Here is a 16,769-nt window from a genome sequence, read left to right as displayed (position 1 = left end):
TAAACTGAAAATATCTGTTGTATCATATATTTTTTATATCTATTTAAAATTTCAAATCATGTTTTGAACAAGAAAGGGAGTTCATATTAAAAAACTATAGGACTACATAACAAACACATTGAACAACTTACAATATTTAAAACTGAATTATTTAAACAAGAACATGTTTCTTATAAACTTTTCATAGTATTTCAATTATTTTGTTTTGTTTAATTTTAGCTTGGCACTCTACAGGGAGCATGTATACAAATTCATGTAGTGAAATGTCATTGAATGCATTTTTTATTACTTCCCATTCAATGACCAGTTCCTCCTCTTTTTCTGTCATCAGCAGAACGTGCTGGTCTTTTTCCACTAATCCTATTATTTTGACACGTTCTGTTTTTGGGCCCTCTTCACTTTCCTGTAATAGAAAAGAGTTACAAGAAAAATACCAGTTAGAACAAGGATTTTTCAACTATGTGCACTGCTATAAAGATAGATGAATGTATCTTAGGATGTCATGTGTTCACACAGAAGAGTGAAAGGCAGTCGTGGCCTGGTGGTTAGGGAACTGATCTTGTGACCGGAGGGTTGTGGGTTTGATTTCCAGGCCTGAGGCCATGACTGAGGCCTAAACCCTCAATAAAAATGAGATAAAAATGTAAGTCGCTCTGGATAAGGGCATCTGCAAAATGCCGTAAATGTAAAATGTAAATGAAACCAAACAAAAAAGGTATCAATACTTTCAGTTATTGCGTTGTAGAACTGTAAAATTGTGCAGTTACTTGAGTCGTCTCAATGAATGCATATGAGTGACTTTTGATCCCATTAAAAATAACTTTAAACTATGTACAGTTATAAAGGAGTGTGGCCTATTATGATCCCACAGAGATGTAGGCTGTGAAAAATCCGTTATTTTTGTCTTCGCTATTTTCAACAAGCGAACGCTTAGTGCTAAAGATTCGGCTCCGCTGCTTCGCGAGTCACGTGATCGGATCCCCGCATTTGTTTATGGGCAGAGACGAACATGTGAGTGGAGATACAGCATATCGATTAACTTTTAACATACAAACTCAAAAGAAATTGGGGGATATTTTCCAATGACAAAAAATCCTCACCCATTACGCATAGTAAAGCGCAGGTAGCTAAAACACGTAGCCATTAACGTAGCTGTCTACAGCAGCTGCCTGCTGTTTTATTTAAAGTCATGGCCAGATTTCTTGTTTTTTTTAAGCAATTTGAAATAACATTAGCATTAGCTACTTTGCTGCTAGCTTGTGTCATTCACATTGGTTCGAATGCATTTTTAATGTTCTGTTCATTTTCGTGATTACATCAGGCAATGACAGTGCTTTCCCAAATGAGGAAACTGCGAAAGAATAACTGCTCACGGAGCCAGCTAAGGGTATCGCGACTTCAGACTTGGATTCAGACAGACAGCAAGTAAAATGTTGCATGAGAAATATCGTGAAATTTCCCACATAATTAATATAATATGTTAATTATTATAAACATAATGTTAATATAAAGTTGGCCTATTATTTTAGGCATTGATTTTTTTTTGTTTGGTAAGTATGCGAATAACAAGATGTGTATTTATGTTGAAATGGTTTGATCACCATATAGGTAAACATCTTACAATTACATTAATGGATAACAATATTAGGCCTATATACAATGTTGCTGCTTAAATTGACTAACAAGAAAATGCAGTGTAAACAATCCTAACTTTCACTTAGTTTGCAGGTTTCTTTATAGGCATTATTGCATTTTTATTATATTGTCACATACATTTTAATACTTGAGTGTATTTACTGAAGCTGTCATGTAAAATATATTAAATGTTTGAAAATAATAATCGCATAACTTTTTTTTCACCTTTATGGTTGTGTAGGATGTAGAGTTCCATTTGTAGCCCACAGATTTATCAGTTGTCCAGCGGAGGTGGGTGATTGTTATCTGCTGGCCTTCATGAATGGCATTCAGGGCAGTCTCCCTCCAAAGGGACACTTGCACTCTCCTGTACCCATCCGCAAGGGAGAGGTCTACAATGGGCACATCCCCCTCGTGAAGTTTGACTCGTCGAGGTGCACTCACCTGACAATAAATCAAGACAAATTTGCACTGTACATGTCTGCAAAAGTATACACTGTACAAAAATGTATCTTAATAGGCAGCAAGAAAATTGGGTGTTAAAAAAGACCAATTTTATAGTAAAATCAAATTCAATTGAATAACAAATTGATTACATTTTAAGTACTTATTCCAAGTAGCATTTTTGGCAGTGCAAATGACTCCTGTATCCTTCATAGAGTAAAATGTAATTTATTGTTCCAGAAACTACCCAGCCTTATGCATTTTCCTCCTTGTAGCTTAGATATCACTAATTAACCCACACCTGAACTTGTTCATAATTATCCAGAGATTTTGAAATACATTCTGTTACACCACTGGTGATTGTTTGGCAACAAGTACACACGCGTGCACAACTGTTTAAGTGAACACAATGTAGTATAACTTACAGTGTCCACTGTTCCCTTCAGGGTAGCAAGATGGTTTTCTGGAGTCTTTTCTCCTATTTCCGTTGGCACACTTAGAGGCTCGACGACCCGGATCGCCCTTTGTTCTGCCTCCATGGACACATCAAAAATGCCGGTTCTGAAGATTTTGGTGTCTTTGGTGATTAAAAAAAAGTCCTGCCCTGTTTTCTTTTCTTTAATAACTGCATAACCTTTAATAATATAAACCCCCCCCCTCCTCCATGTTGATGTGATTGGACTGGTAGTCCAAATTGATGACCACTTTAATTGCCTGTTGGCCATCAGTAGCGCCAAAATGAATATAATGTTTGGATGAAGCTACAGTCACTTGGTCCGCGTTGAAACTAAAACCTGTAGCACGGTCTACACTTTTTTTAAAAACGCACTTGACTTTTACAGCTGGTGGTCTACTGTATGGGGTGGTGCTTTTGCTTAGTGCTTCAGATACAGTTGCCATTGTGATGAGCCCTGCTGGGGAGGAAAGAGAAACAATACTGTAGTTTTGTAGAAAGGAAATGCAAGTTTTCTGTTCAAATGAAAGTTATGTGATTTAAATAAAGACGTTATTGTTCCAACTTCTTGTCATAAGGTAGTCGTTTTATAAAAAGGAAAGTAAGATATTTATATAACTGTGTGCTGAGCTTTACTTTATTCGAAATGCAGTAATTGCCTTGCCGCTGTGCTCATAAAAGGTCGAATCCCCAGACTTCAAGTCACCAGGTCCCTTGTTTTATTCAGTCGATACCAATCACTACCACTATCTTATTTATCTAAAATAAGTAATGGAAATCTGACGACCAAACGAATACCGCCTATTGACATAAAAAAATAGACATACTATAGCCTACTTTGCGAGCTCATCGATGCCGTTTTAATCGAATTCGGAGGCTAAACAGTTCAATAATTGCCTAAAGTAAACGGCTACATTCATAAGTGCAGAAATGTAAGACAAATGGAAGCACAATGTCATTGTTTTAATTTTGCCGGTTTATCCAGTAGTGTATTTATCCAGAAGTGTAGCTACTTCAGTGAGCTACCGGCTCTTAGACACCACTGTGTTTGAGAGACGAAACCTCAAGACTACCGCATTAATAAGTTACATTTCGTCGCTGCGGAAAATGCTGGCGGAACGAGTAAGATGAGCGCTGATGCTGTAATCAACCTCTAGCTATGACACTTGCTACATCGGATAGGCTAATGAATCGAAAAGAACAATATGATTTAACTTCTATATTGTTGCCGGAGCTTGTTCAAATAGATCTTGTGGTTCTGATATGGCCAAACACCAAAATCCTTACCAGACCTTATTTAGGCTATAAGGGGAAATTAATTAGGTTTTTACTATACCCCTATTTTATGTATTCGACGGGTTTTACTTAATGCTACTGAAATATCGGTCTGTCTATTTGAGTACAAAGGCTTTCTCGAAGTTTGAGTCCAGTTGTGACGAACACAGCATAGATATAATCATTTTGATCGCAACAACATAAAAAACACATTTTACATCCATTGATTAATGTATTAGCCTATCAATGTCACTCAAAATGTTTTAAACTCGACGTTATAAAGACACTACTGCGCACTTTGGGCTATTGTTTCTGGTCATACTCAGTTACACGGGAAATTATTCATCTGCGTTAAACTGTTATCCTCTATTCTGAGGTAATATTCAGGACCCGGGAGGCCTACACACAGATTATATTAACAACCTGAACAACGAAAAAAAATTCTAACAAAATTCTTTCAGCTAAGATCACTTTCATAATTAACGAACAAAATGAGACACGTTGTCATCACATTACTAGGCTAATAAGTTTAATTAAAGTCAATTAAAATTTTCCAAATAATTTACTATCAGTTAAAGAAATATAGTTAGTTATGTTTTGTGATACTACATACATTTATATTTTTAGCCAGTATAAACCTTCAACATAAAAAAGAAAACAGAAATATGAGAATTTACCTTTTCTATTCAGTTATTTCTTGACGTTGGCTTCTGATCTCGAAATGGTAAAGATTAGTGAGAGTGATCGAAGATAAAGCTGTTTATTTCTGAATGAGACATAATAAAACTGTGACATCCTATGGTAATAGTTGCTTTATGAAAACAGAAAATCCGATAGGTGTTGCTAAGCAAATTCCACTTCTGACTTCATGACACTACGACAGTAAAGACATAATAAAACAGGCATCCAGTATGAATAGTTGCTTTAAAAATTCTGAAACGTCTTGCTAAGCTGATTCATGATCTGACTCCATGAAGAAACACTAATTTGGAGCTGTATAAAGTAACCCAGACTATGTTTAACAGTCAGATACCCCATGGCCAAATAGCCTACAAATATAATCTGTTGTTCCAAAATCAGACATGTATTTCCAAATTATTTTCAGTTTAACCCGTTTATCCCATTATATCTGACATTTATAATAACAGACACTATATTCAGTTTAGCCATTTTTAATACTATAACTGTGAAAATCTGTCCGTCAGTCACAATTGTAACATTTCTTTAATTAAAGTTAGACTGAGTCTATCAGTGGTCAGTTTATTATCAAGGTACTGTTAGATGTTTAATGTACTACTGTCACTGCGTCGCTTCTGCAGACTGCGGTGTCTAACGAGTCTCGCTTCCTCGCTAAGATTGGTAGAGAAGGGAGAATGTACAGTGTGCTGATTGGCCGATTTTGTAGTCCGTTGTTGGGCGAATGATGTCATCCATCGCAACAACCCAAACTCGAGTTCTTAGCGTTTAGCTGTCTTCTGTTTGCTTGGGCGAGGAGAGAGAGAAGTCAAACTGTCTTTGTGCTTATGCGACGAGAGAGAGAAGTGGAGTTTATTGTTGGTTCAGTCGGTCAGCGTTTGGAGAATTGTCATCTATTCATGTAAGTTAATGTAATTGTGAATATTGTAAAACAAAGTATCAATATACATATACCTTCGTAATACACCAAAGTTAGCTTATTTACCCAGCTAGGTTAGCTTTGTGCTAACGTTACCTGAGGTAAAAATTCGCTGTCGCGCAACGGCGTTTTAAAGATTTAAAACGTTATTCGATATGTATACACACAACTAGCTATATCAGCTTTAAAACGTTTAAGCTAAAACCTAACTAGCTAGTTAGGAGCGTTCGGAGGATTGTCATTTATTCCTGTAAGTTAATGTAATTGTGAATATTGTAAAACAAAGTATCAGTATACATATACCTTCGTAATACACTAAAGTTAGCTTATTTACCCAGCTAGGTTAGCTTTGTGCTAACGTTGCCTGAGGTAAAAATTCGCTGTCGCGCAACGGCGTTTTAAAGATTTAAAACGTTATTCGATATGTATACACACAACTAGCTATATCAGCGTTTAAAAAAAGTTTAAGCTAAAACCTAACTAGCTAGTTAGGAGCGTTAGCTGGCTAATATGCTTCCTTCAAGCAGCTGCCTGTTGGCTAAACTTGGACGCAAATAGTTGAGCAATGTCGCATTACTTATTGTCTGGCTAATGTTTTGGTAGCTGCGCAGAAAGTAAAACCTTTTGAAAGAATCATAGATAAATTACATTTTGTATACATTGACCCTCTGATGCATGAATTATGAAATACTGAGTCATTCTAATCTGTTTTTACACTTTATAGGGCATGCAAAAACAAATATAAACTTTTTTCCCAAAATCTTCATTTTTTCAGAAAGTTACAGACATGTCCACCACAGTGGACTACATGTGCTTAAGCACTCAAATAAAACTGTATAAACTTAATGGAAGAATGAATGTAATTAAATTTTATCATAAATCCATGAGCATTCATTTCATTGTTATGCATCATCATCCTGTCCCCCCATCATCCTGTCCCCCCATCATCCTGCCCCTCATCATTATCCTGCCCCTCATCATCATCCTGTCCCCATCATCATCCTGTCCCCATCATCATCCTGCCCCTCATCATCATCATCCTGCCCCTCATCATCATCATCCTGCCCCTCATCATCATCATTCTGCCCCTCATCATCATCCTGTCCCCATCATCATCCTGTCCCCATCATCATCCTGTCCCCATCATCATCCTGCCCCTCATCATCATCATCCTGTCCCCATCATCATCCTGTCCCCATCATCATCCTGCCCCTCATCATCATCATCCTGTCCCCATCATCATCCTGCCCCTCATCATCATCCTGTCCCCCCCATCATCCTACCCCTCATCATCATCCTGCCCCTCATCCTCCTGCCCCTCATCATCCTGCCCCTCATCATCCTGCCCCTCATCATCCTGCCCCTCATCCTCCTGTCCCTCATCATCATCCTGCCCCCCTCATCATCCTGTCTCCCATCATCCCGCCCCTCATCATCTTGATTGTCAGCATCCTCATCTCTGTTGTTCTGTGGCAGCCACTCACTCATCATTGCTGTTGTCACTATACTCATCATCACTGGAGTCAAATGAAACTTCCTGCACTATTCTATAGCTTTCCCTATTCTTTGCTGCACTTGTGGTCTATAAATGACAAATGGTTAGACACATGGTTAATCATAAATTCCTACTTATTTGAAATATTTTTTTCAAAACTAAAAGAAAGAATAGTATTGTTACTTAGATACTCCTGTATGTCACCATATTTTTTTTACCTCTATGGTTCTCCTAGAATAGAAAGATTGACAAGATATTCCAGCAGTGTTCAACAAGTGTGGCTGTCTGTTGGCCATCTTGGATTCAGAGGAGGTTTACTTGGAGTTACAACAACTAACCACTGAATACACCTAAATGGAGGGTGGCAGCAGAGAGCATTCTAAATGCTGATATGCAATTTCACATAGAAACCTTTCACCATAGGAGAAAATGACATTTAAACAGCTGTCCACTGTAGTGACCACTATGCGTCAGAGGGTTAATAGTTATGCTTCAGTTTACTTTTCACACACATCCGCTACTTGTATCGATAAAGATGTCTAAAACGGCAAACGTTAACGTGACCTGGTTTTACACCTAAATTTGACCATGGAATTACGTCATCGCAGACCCTTTACAAAAATGTTTTAGGCAAAAAAGTTTTACAATCAATTTTATTTTTATTCGTTCTTCATTACGTGAAATTACATTTAAACTTCAAAAATGTTAGGGTTATTTGCGTCTGCATGTATGAGGTGTAGATATGAGTGCATGTTTGTTTTGCATACAGAATCAGTCAATGAAATATCATTTGTGGCTTAATCTTCTAGAGAGTAATACGGTGAGTAACATTCAAGTAAAAAAGCTAATATAAAGAAATATACAGTAATAATAATCTCATATATTTTTTTCTGTCCCCACAAGATACATTGCATGTGTTACTGCTCTCCCTGAAGTGCTCAGTTACCGCACACTATAAGTGCTGCAGTGCCGCATCACAGCACTCCTGCAGTACCGTGTTACAGCGCTCCCAGAGTGCTCCGTCCCTGCACTCCCAGAGTGCCCCGTAACTGCGCTCCCAGAGTGCCCCGTAACTGCGCTCCCAGAGTGCCCCGTAACTGCGCTCCCAGAGTGCCCCGTAACTGCGCTCCCAGAGTGCCCCGTAACTGCGCTCCCAGAGTGCCCCGTAACTGCGCTCCCAGAGTGCCCCGTCCCTGCGCTCCCAGAGTGCCCCGTCCCTGCGCTCCCAGAGTGCCCCGTCCCTGCGCTCCCAGAGTGCCCCGTCCCTGCGCTCCCAGAGTGCCCCGTAACTGCGCTCCCAGAGTGCCCCGTAACTGCGCTCCCAGAGTGCCCCGTAACTGCGCTCCCAGAGTGCCCCGTAACTGCGCTCCCAGAGTGCCCCGTATCTGCGCTCCCAGAGTGCCCCGTATCTGCGCTCCCAGAGTGCCCCGTATCTGCGCTCCCAGAGTGCCCCGTATCTGCGCTCCCAGAGTGCCCCGTAACTGCGCTCCCAGAGTGCCCCGTAACTGCGCTCCCAGAGTGCCTCGTAACTGCGCTCCCAGAGTGCCCCGTATCTGCGCTCCCAGAGTGCCCCGTATCTGCGCTCCCAGAGTGCCCCGTATCTGCACTCCCAGAGTGCCCCGTAACTGCACTCCCAGAGTGTCCCGTAACTGCACTCCTGAAGTGCCCTGATTGTGTGATACTCCCTGTTACTGCCAAGAGGCCCTGTTTGTGAGCTGCCCAAAGAGGCCCTGTTTGTGAGCTGCCCAAAGAGGCCCTGTTTCTCACCTGACCAAGTGAATCATTGCAGACCAACCTGAAAAGAACCTGTTGTTGAACAACCAGTCTGAGTAACACATTGGTGTGCTGTCTGTTGGCCTATCACTCCCTATTATTATATTTTATACTGATACAATTATCTGTCACATTGATACATTTTGTTGAATTTCTCTGTCTGTATACAATGGGAAGAAAAAGCAAGAAATCTCAAGCAGCCAAGCAGCGTGAAGTGAAAAAGGCAAGTCAAGACCTCTCTGTAAGTACCCAAATGATTACTACAATCCCGCGTGTTACAGTTGTTCAAGCGTCCCACTCTCAAGGTGATGTACGTTATTCAGAATTCTCTGTTGGAAAACAGTGTACTTGTAATGCCCTTACATTCCTAGCTGTACATAATGAACATAATGCCTTAAACAGCCAGGATCTTGATAACGTTTTAATGAAGGGTGATCTTCTATACACTGCAGTCAAACTTGCATTACTGAATGAAGGCAGATTTGTAAGTGACTTTCTGACTTTTGAGGAGCTACCAACTATTATTGAGACAGACTCATGCTGCTACAACGTCATTAAACATGAACCAAAGGTCGGGTTTTTGAGAGATAATCCCTTACCAGGAATGGAGGAATACAGTAATCTGGAGACTATGCTTCATTGTCTTAGTGGAGATGTAACTGATGCACTACTGATTGTTAATGCAGAATGCATTGCTGTATTTAGAGACCGTGCTGGGAGATTTGGATTTTTTGATTCCCATGGCAGAACACCTGAAGTCCTACGACCTAGGTGTGGCACGGGTACAGCTATAATGTCGACATTTTACACATTAGAGGACTTGACACAAATACTGCTACAACTGTATGAAGGCAGCAGTGATCAGGAGCAGTACGAACTTCTTCCTGTCTCTTTTCTGACTGCAGAAATACCCATTAACAATCATGATCAGCATTCTGACAAAGTCAACAGTGCACCAGAGACAACAGAGCCTGAGATACCTGAAATTCCATCTATCTCTTGTGAAAACAGTGTCAATAGTGAAGCCTTATATAATACTGATTACAGTGTAACTCAAAAGAATGAGCCAGTTTCAAATGTTGACCAGGTAGTTCAATCCAGGTTGGGAAAAATTAACAGAGAGCGAAAAAGGAAAGCATATAGAAGAATCTATTTCCAAACTAAATCTAACTGTAAAGAAAACAAGAATATTTCACAAACAAAAAGTAAAACATCTAAACAAAATGCACAACCGAGAAGGTCACTTAAAAGTACAGATGATTCTGAGATTAGAAAAATGAAAAATCAACAACACAGACGTAAATACTGTATAAATATAAACTACAGAGAAAAAAAGAAACAACACATTGTGAGTAATTACATAAACAGTGAAGCATACAGAGACAAGCAGAAAAAGTATGTGGTCAGAAACTACAAGAACAGTGAAGCATACAGAGACAAGCAGAAAAAGTATGTGGTCAGAAACTACAAGAACAGTGAAGCATACAGAGACAAGCAGAAAAAGTATGTGGTCCATAACTACAAGAGCAATGAAATGTACAGAGAATGGCATAAACATTACATTACTAATAGATATTGGAAAGATCCAGTGTTCAGACAAAGACAAAAATGCTACTTTACAAATAAGTGCAAAAATGATGTGAATTATTATGAACAAATTAAACAAAAAATGAAGAGATTATATTATAGTGACCCTAGTTTCAGATCCCGTCACAATGAAAGCTGTTCAGTTCGCTCTAAAAATAAAAGTTCTAAAATGAAGATTTTTCAGAGGACACGATGTGTGCAACACATTCTGCAGAAGTACAGACACATTAATCAGTTTCGGATGTGGAGATTACAAAGTCAGAATCAACATTCCATTGAACAACAGAATCCTCAAGTTGTGAATGCACTGTCCAATTTTGCTGCTATGACCAAAAGGGGACCAACATTTGTTTGCACAGTTTGTCACAGGGCTTTGTTTTCTGATCAAGTTCGGCTATGTGATCGTGGACGTTATCAAAAAGACCCTGCAGTGGTTTCAGCCTGTTTAACAGGAACATACATTCACACGTGCTCTGCAGATTGTCTTGATGATTGTGTGAATGAGGAGAGGAGACATGAGTGGATCTGCCATAGTTGCCATGAAAATTTGATGAAAGGAAAAATGCCTGCCATTGCTGTAGCTAATAAACTAAAGCTTACTCCCATCCCACCAGAACTGTGTGATTTGAATATCTTAGAAAGGCATATTATAGCAAAATACATACCTTTTGCAAAAATTATAACCCTTCCAAAAGGTCAACAGAAAGCTATAAAGGGTGCTGTTGTATCAGTTGCTTCAGATGTTGAAACCACAGTAAATGTTTTGCCCAGGCCAAGAGATGAATCACAGTTACTCACAGTAAAACTGAAAAGACGACTGTGTTTTCAGGGTCACTACCAGTTTCAAACTATCAATATGCATAAAGTTATGTCTGCTTTAATTAAATTAAGAGAAATTCATTCTGAATACAGAAACATTGTTCTAAATTCTGAGGAAACAATTAATTCTTTTGCAAACTGTTCAAATGATGATGAGATGGAGACCGAAAACGACAATGACGCACAACAGCCTGAAAATGTGCAGTTGAATGACCATGAGGCCACACAAAATACTTCAGAGCAGCACATTGGTTTAGCTTTAGACACATGCCTTCAACCACCAGATCTTGGTCAACAGCTCCTGTCATTCAATGATGGAATATTCTGTATTGCTCCAGCAGAAAGAAACAGTCCTACAAGCATATTCAAAGTTCCTAGGTTGGAAGCTATGGCATTTCCAGTACAATTTCCTGATGGTAATAACACATTTGATGAACTTCACAGGCAAACTGCTCTATCACCCAGCAGGTATTTTAATGCAAGACTGTTTGCTGTTGATAATCGTTTTGCCAGAGATACAAACTACATTTTCTTTGCCCAGTTTGTGACTGAAATGCATTTAGCCTGTTCAAGCATGTCCATTCAACTGAGAAAATCAAAAACTATGACACGTGATGGACGTAGAATCAACAGTTCACTTTTACAGAACAAAACTGAATTAGATAAACTTATACAAAACAATGAAGGGACCAGATTCATGCAGCCTCTGAGAGGTACACCTGCTTACTGGCAAAAAACACTCAGAGATCTGTTTGCTATGCTCAGACAACTGGGAACTCCCACATTCTTTTGTACATTCAGTGCTGCTGAGATGAGATGGCCAGAGGTAATAACAGCAATTAAAGCACAACAATGTGAAACTGTGGACTTTCCAGCATTGGACTGGTCAGAGAAGTGTGAAATATTACGTAGCAATCCAGTTACTGCCATGAGAATGTTTGAGAAACGTGTAGAAGCACTCATGAACCTCATTATGTCTTCTTCACAGCCCATTGGTGAAGTGGTTGACTATTTTTACCGTGTAGAATTTCAACAGCGAGGTTCTCCACATATTCACTGTCTGTTTTGGGTGAAAGATGCACCAGAATTTGAAGATGATCCAGATCAAGTTGTATGTGATTTCATTGACAAATACATATCATGCAAGTTGCCAGACCCAAACACAGACCAAGAGCTGAACAGAATAGTAACTGAAGTACAAACACACAGTCGAAATCACTCTAAATCATGCAAAAAAAATAACAAGCACTGCAGGTTTGGATTTCCTAAACCACCTATGGCAAGAACAATGATTACACGTCCCAGACCACCATCCCTTGACACAGATTCTGATGAGGAAAATACAGAAATAAATGAACAAGCACAGGCTAAACCTAATCTACAGAATGTGTGGGATCTGTTGAATGACACAAATCAACAGTTTGAAAGCATCACAGAACTGCTTGAAAAGGTAAATATGTCTTACCAGGACTATAAGAGAAGTGTTGAATCTCTTTCTACATCCAGTCTGATCATAATGGAACGAGCACCAAAAGACTGCTGGGTAAATGGCTACAATCCTCTGTTGTTAAAAGCCTGGAATGCCAACATGGACATTCAATTCATACTGAATCCATATAGCTGTATAATGTACATACTGTCATACATTTCAAAAGCTGAACATGAATTGAGTGATTATCTAAAGCGAGTGATGACAGATGCATGTAACAGCACATCTGAAAGTGAAACCATGAAACAGATCATGCATGCCTACGCCAAAAACCGAGAGGTCAGTGCCCAGGAGGCAGTTGCACGAACTTGCAGTTTGAAACTCAAATCATCATCTCGTGCTGTTGTTTTCATACCAACTGATGACAATGCTGTACGGATGAGTTTACCACTGAGATATCTGCAAAACAAAGACCCTGATGATGAGGATGTGTGGATGGTTGGACTGACTGACAAGTACATGTCCAGGCCAAACACTCTTGAATTTGAAAACATGTGCATGGCAGAATTTGCTAGTGAATATAGAATTGTTTATGGAGGGCAGAAAAAAGGCAAAAATGTTTTGTCATTACAGAACAACATGGGGCACATACAAAAACGTACTAGGGGAAAACCTGCCATCATTCGATTTGCTCGATTCTCCCAGCAAAAACATCCAGAAAAGTTCTATGGAACATTGCTGAAGTTATACTTACCATACCGAAAAATCACACAACTTAAGTCAACACGATACCAGAATTATGAATCCTTTTATGGCTTTGCCTCTGTAAAACTGAAGGGCTCAGATACACTTCACCGTGTTTACACCATTGTAAATGAGAACAGAGCAAAGTATGAAAAGAACAGTGAGGCTATTGACCAAGCAATTGACGATTTTGAACAAAATGGTCCAATTGAAGATGCCTGGACTTCACTGGCACCAGCAAATGAACAGATCCGTTTGGACACTATTTTGGAGCGTGAACCCACAGATCCGAATGTTATAAGTGAACAAGATGATGTTCCTGAATATTCCACATCTGCTTGTGGTAACAGCACAGCTATGCCATTGATGGAAGAGCCACAGATGAATCCTTTACGTATTAGAAAAATGTACCAGAGTTTAAATGAAACACAGGCGGCTGTATTCTATGCTGTTCGTGATTGGTGCAAAAGATGTGTTTTTGGTGAAAATCCACCTCAGTTTCTTTTCTATGTCTCAGGAACAGCAGGTACAGGAAAGAGTCACCTTATTAAATCAATTTATGCAGAAGCAACACAATTATTACGTAAGCTGCCCTGCCTAAGTGAAGAGACAGACATATCAAAACCCACAGTGCTACTAACGGCATTTACAGGTTGTGCAAGTTATAATATTAATGGAAAAACACTGCATTCCCTGTTTAAACTTCCAAGAAGCTTGAAGCCCCCATATCAAGGACTTGGAAATAGTCTAGATGAAATGAGAGCAAACTTTTATAATGTGCAAATCATGATAATTGATGAAATATCAATGGTTTCAAAACCACTCTTTGCCTATGTGAACTGGAGACTGCAACAGATTAAAGGAAACACCAAACCTTTTGGCAATGTTTCAGTGATTACAGTCGGAGACTTTCAGCAGTTGCCTCCATTAGGAAGGGCCAAACCGCTGTGTGTATATGAAGAACATGTCATTGATTTCTGGAGAGATCATTTTAAGATTATAACACTGACCGAAATAATGCGTCAAAAAGATGATCTTGCATTTGCTGAGCTGCTTAATAGGCTGAGAGTGAAAAACAAGCATGAAACACTGTCTAATGCTGACCGGTGTATGCTGGAACAGGTTGTTAAATCACCTGAAGAGTGCCCCCCTGATGCACTTCATATATTTGCAACAAATAAAGAAGTTGATAATCATAACTCAGCAACTTTACTCTCACGCTTTTCTGATATTATAAACATAGATGCAGACGATTATAAAAAAGATCCTAGATCTGGTAAGATGCAAAGGCAAAGTACCACATTAAAAGGAGACAAGTGTGATCTTAATGATACATTGCAAGTTGCAATTGGTGCTCGAGTGATGTTGATCAGAAACATTGATGTTGAAGATGGACTGGTCAATGGTTCATTTGGCAAAGTGGTGAAGGTAATCATGCAGTCACGTGAAACTGTTCCATTTGTTGATATGATTGGTCTTAAACTGGATAATGTTGATGCAGGACAGAAACACCGCAACAAAGTGCCTGGTGCCCCCAATGATATTGTTTATATTGAGAGAACAGAGGAACCACTTAAAAAAAAGGGAGCAGTGCGAAGACAGTTTCCTCTAAAGTTGGCTTTTGCATGCACTGTTCATAAAGTTCAAGGAATGACAACTCACTGTGCAGTTGTGTCTCTAAAAAAAATATTTGAACCTGGCATGGCATATGTTGCACTTAGCAGAACCACTTCACTCAGTGGATTGCACATTATTGATTTTGATGAAAATAAGATTTTTTGTGATCCTGAAATAAGTGATTCACTAGACAACATGCTAAACGCTGACCTCCATCATATCCAGCCACTTTTGCACATTGTAAGAGAATCAAATCTGAATTCATTACTAAAGGTGGTGCATCACAATACAGAGGGCCTACAAAGTCACATTGAAGATATTAGGAGCCATCATGAGCTTCTCCTTGCTGACATTCTATGCCTCACTGAAACTCACATGTCTGGTTCAGTTGTTGCTGATAGTCTTCAGCTGAATGGATACCAAATTTACAAGCGCAACAGACATGTGTCTTACTCAACCTACATTCATTTGAACAACAGTGGTGGTGGTGGTGTTGCCATGTATGTTAAAAATGATGTCCAGGCTCATCCTGTGCAGTACATTCAGAATGTAACAGATCTGGAATGTTTAGTCTTAAAAGTAGAGGCACCCAAACAAGCATTAATAGCAGTCGTTTACAGACCCCCAAATTACAATTTGACAGAGTTTTTGCCAAACCTTAATGCTCTTTTGAACTCCTTAAACATCATGAGTTACCAACCTGTTGTAGTGTGTGGGGATTTAAACGAAAATCAACTCTCAAATGCAAACAAACCCATTTTTAATTTGTTTCAGGAAAAAGGATACACTCAACTAATCAACAGAGCTACAACAGAAAAGAAAACGCTTTTGGATCCTGTGTTCTTTTCCAGCTCCCATACAAGTGCTGCAGCCGGGGTGTTACAAACATATTACAGCTACCATAATCCTGTTTATTGTGTTTTTTAGAATCAACAGATTTATCAGTAAATCACGTAATATTTCTGTGTTGTTTTAATGCGTAACGTTTTTTAATGAATAACGACTTTTTAAAAAAACATCATAATTGAACAGATAAATGATTTCAGGATTAATGAAATGCTGTCATATTACAGATGAAAAATCTTCTTTCACCAGCAGCAGTTGGTGAACCATCACAGTGGTCATTTGTGTTTTAATGCGTAACGTTTTTTAATGAATAACGACTTAAAAAAAACATCATAATTGAACAGATAAATGATTTCAGGATTAATGAAATGCTGTCATATTACAGATGAAAAATCTTCTTTCACCAGCAGCAGTTGGTGAACCATCACAGTGGTCATTTGTGTTTTAATTCGTAATGTTTTTTAATGAATAACGACTTAAAAAAACATCATAATTGAACAGATAAATGATTTCAGGATTAATGAAATGCTGTCATATTACAGATGAAAATTCTTCTTTCACCAGCAGCAGTTGGTGAACCATCACAGTGGTCATTTGTGCCATGTTCTTTTTGCCCTTCTGTCTTTTCCCTTTTTACTTTGTCTCCCCCTCTTGTCTCTCCTCTCTTTTTTACAGATTCTCTTTGGCCTGTCAAGTCTAGCATTATGATAAAAAAAGAACATAACCAAGACACACACACTCTCACACACTCTCTCACACACTCTCTCTCACACACTCACACACACACACACACACACACACACTCACACACTACATAAACACAGGTGCACTTGGACACAGACTCTAACATAGAAGCTATCAAAGCATTGTATTTTCATCACTATTTTACTGTATTATACTGAATTGTTTTAATTTGATATTTAAATAAAAACAAAGTTGTCCTCCAAAGACGGGGGGGGTGGAGGTGGGCCAAAAAAACATGAAGAAATTCTAAATATGCATGTTGTATTGTGATATCCTTTAAACCTTAGTCAAT

At 39.0% G+C, this 16,769-nt stretch overlaps 1 long non-coding RNA gene across 1 annotated transcript; it reads left to right on the top strand.

Moving 5' to 3' along the window:
* Window positions 1-5,248: 5,248 nt before the first annotated feature.
* LOC143508705 (uncharacterized) lies at window positions 5,249-16,055 on the top strand. Its single transcript, XR_013129422.1, has 4 exons — window positions 5,249-5,405; window positions 7,688-7,738; window positions 8,869-8,932; window positions 15,662-16,055. It is a non-coding gene; the product is annotated as an uncharacterized LOC143508705 (long non-coding RNA).
* The last annotated feature ends 714 nt before the right edge of the window (window positions 16,056-16,769 follow it).

Source organism: Brachyhypopomus gauderio, chromosome 2, assembly GCF_052324685.1.
Source record: "Brachyhypopomus gauderio isolate BG-103 chromosome 2, BGAUD_0.2, whole genome shotgun sequence".
Lineage (NCBI taxonomy): Eukaryota > Metazoa > Chordata > Actinopteri > Gymnotiformes > Hypopomidae > Brachyhypopomus > Brachyhypopomus gauderio.
Note: the sequence above shows the minus strand (reverse complement) of the source record. Positions and strands in the feature narration are given on the sequence as shown.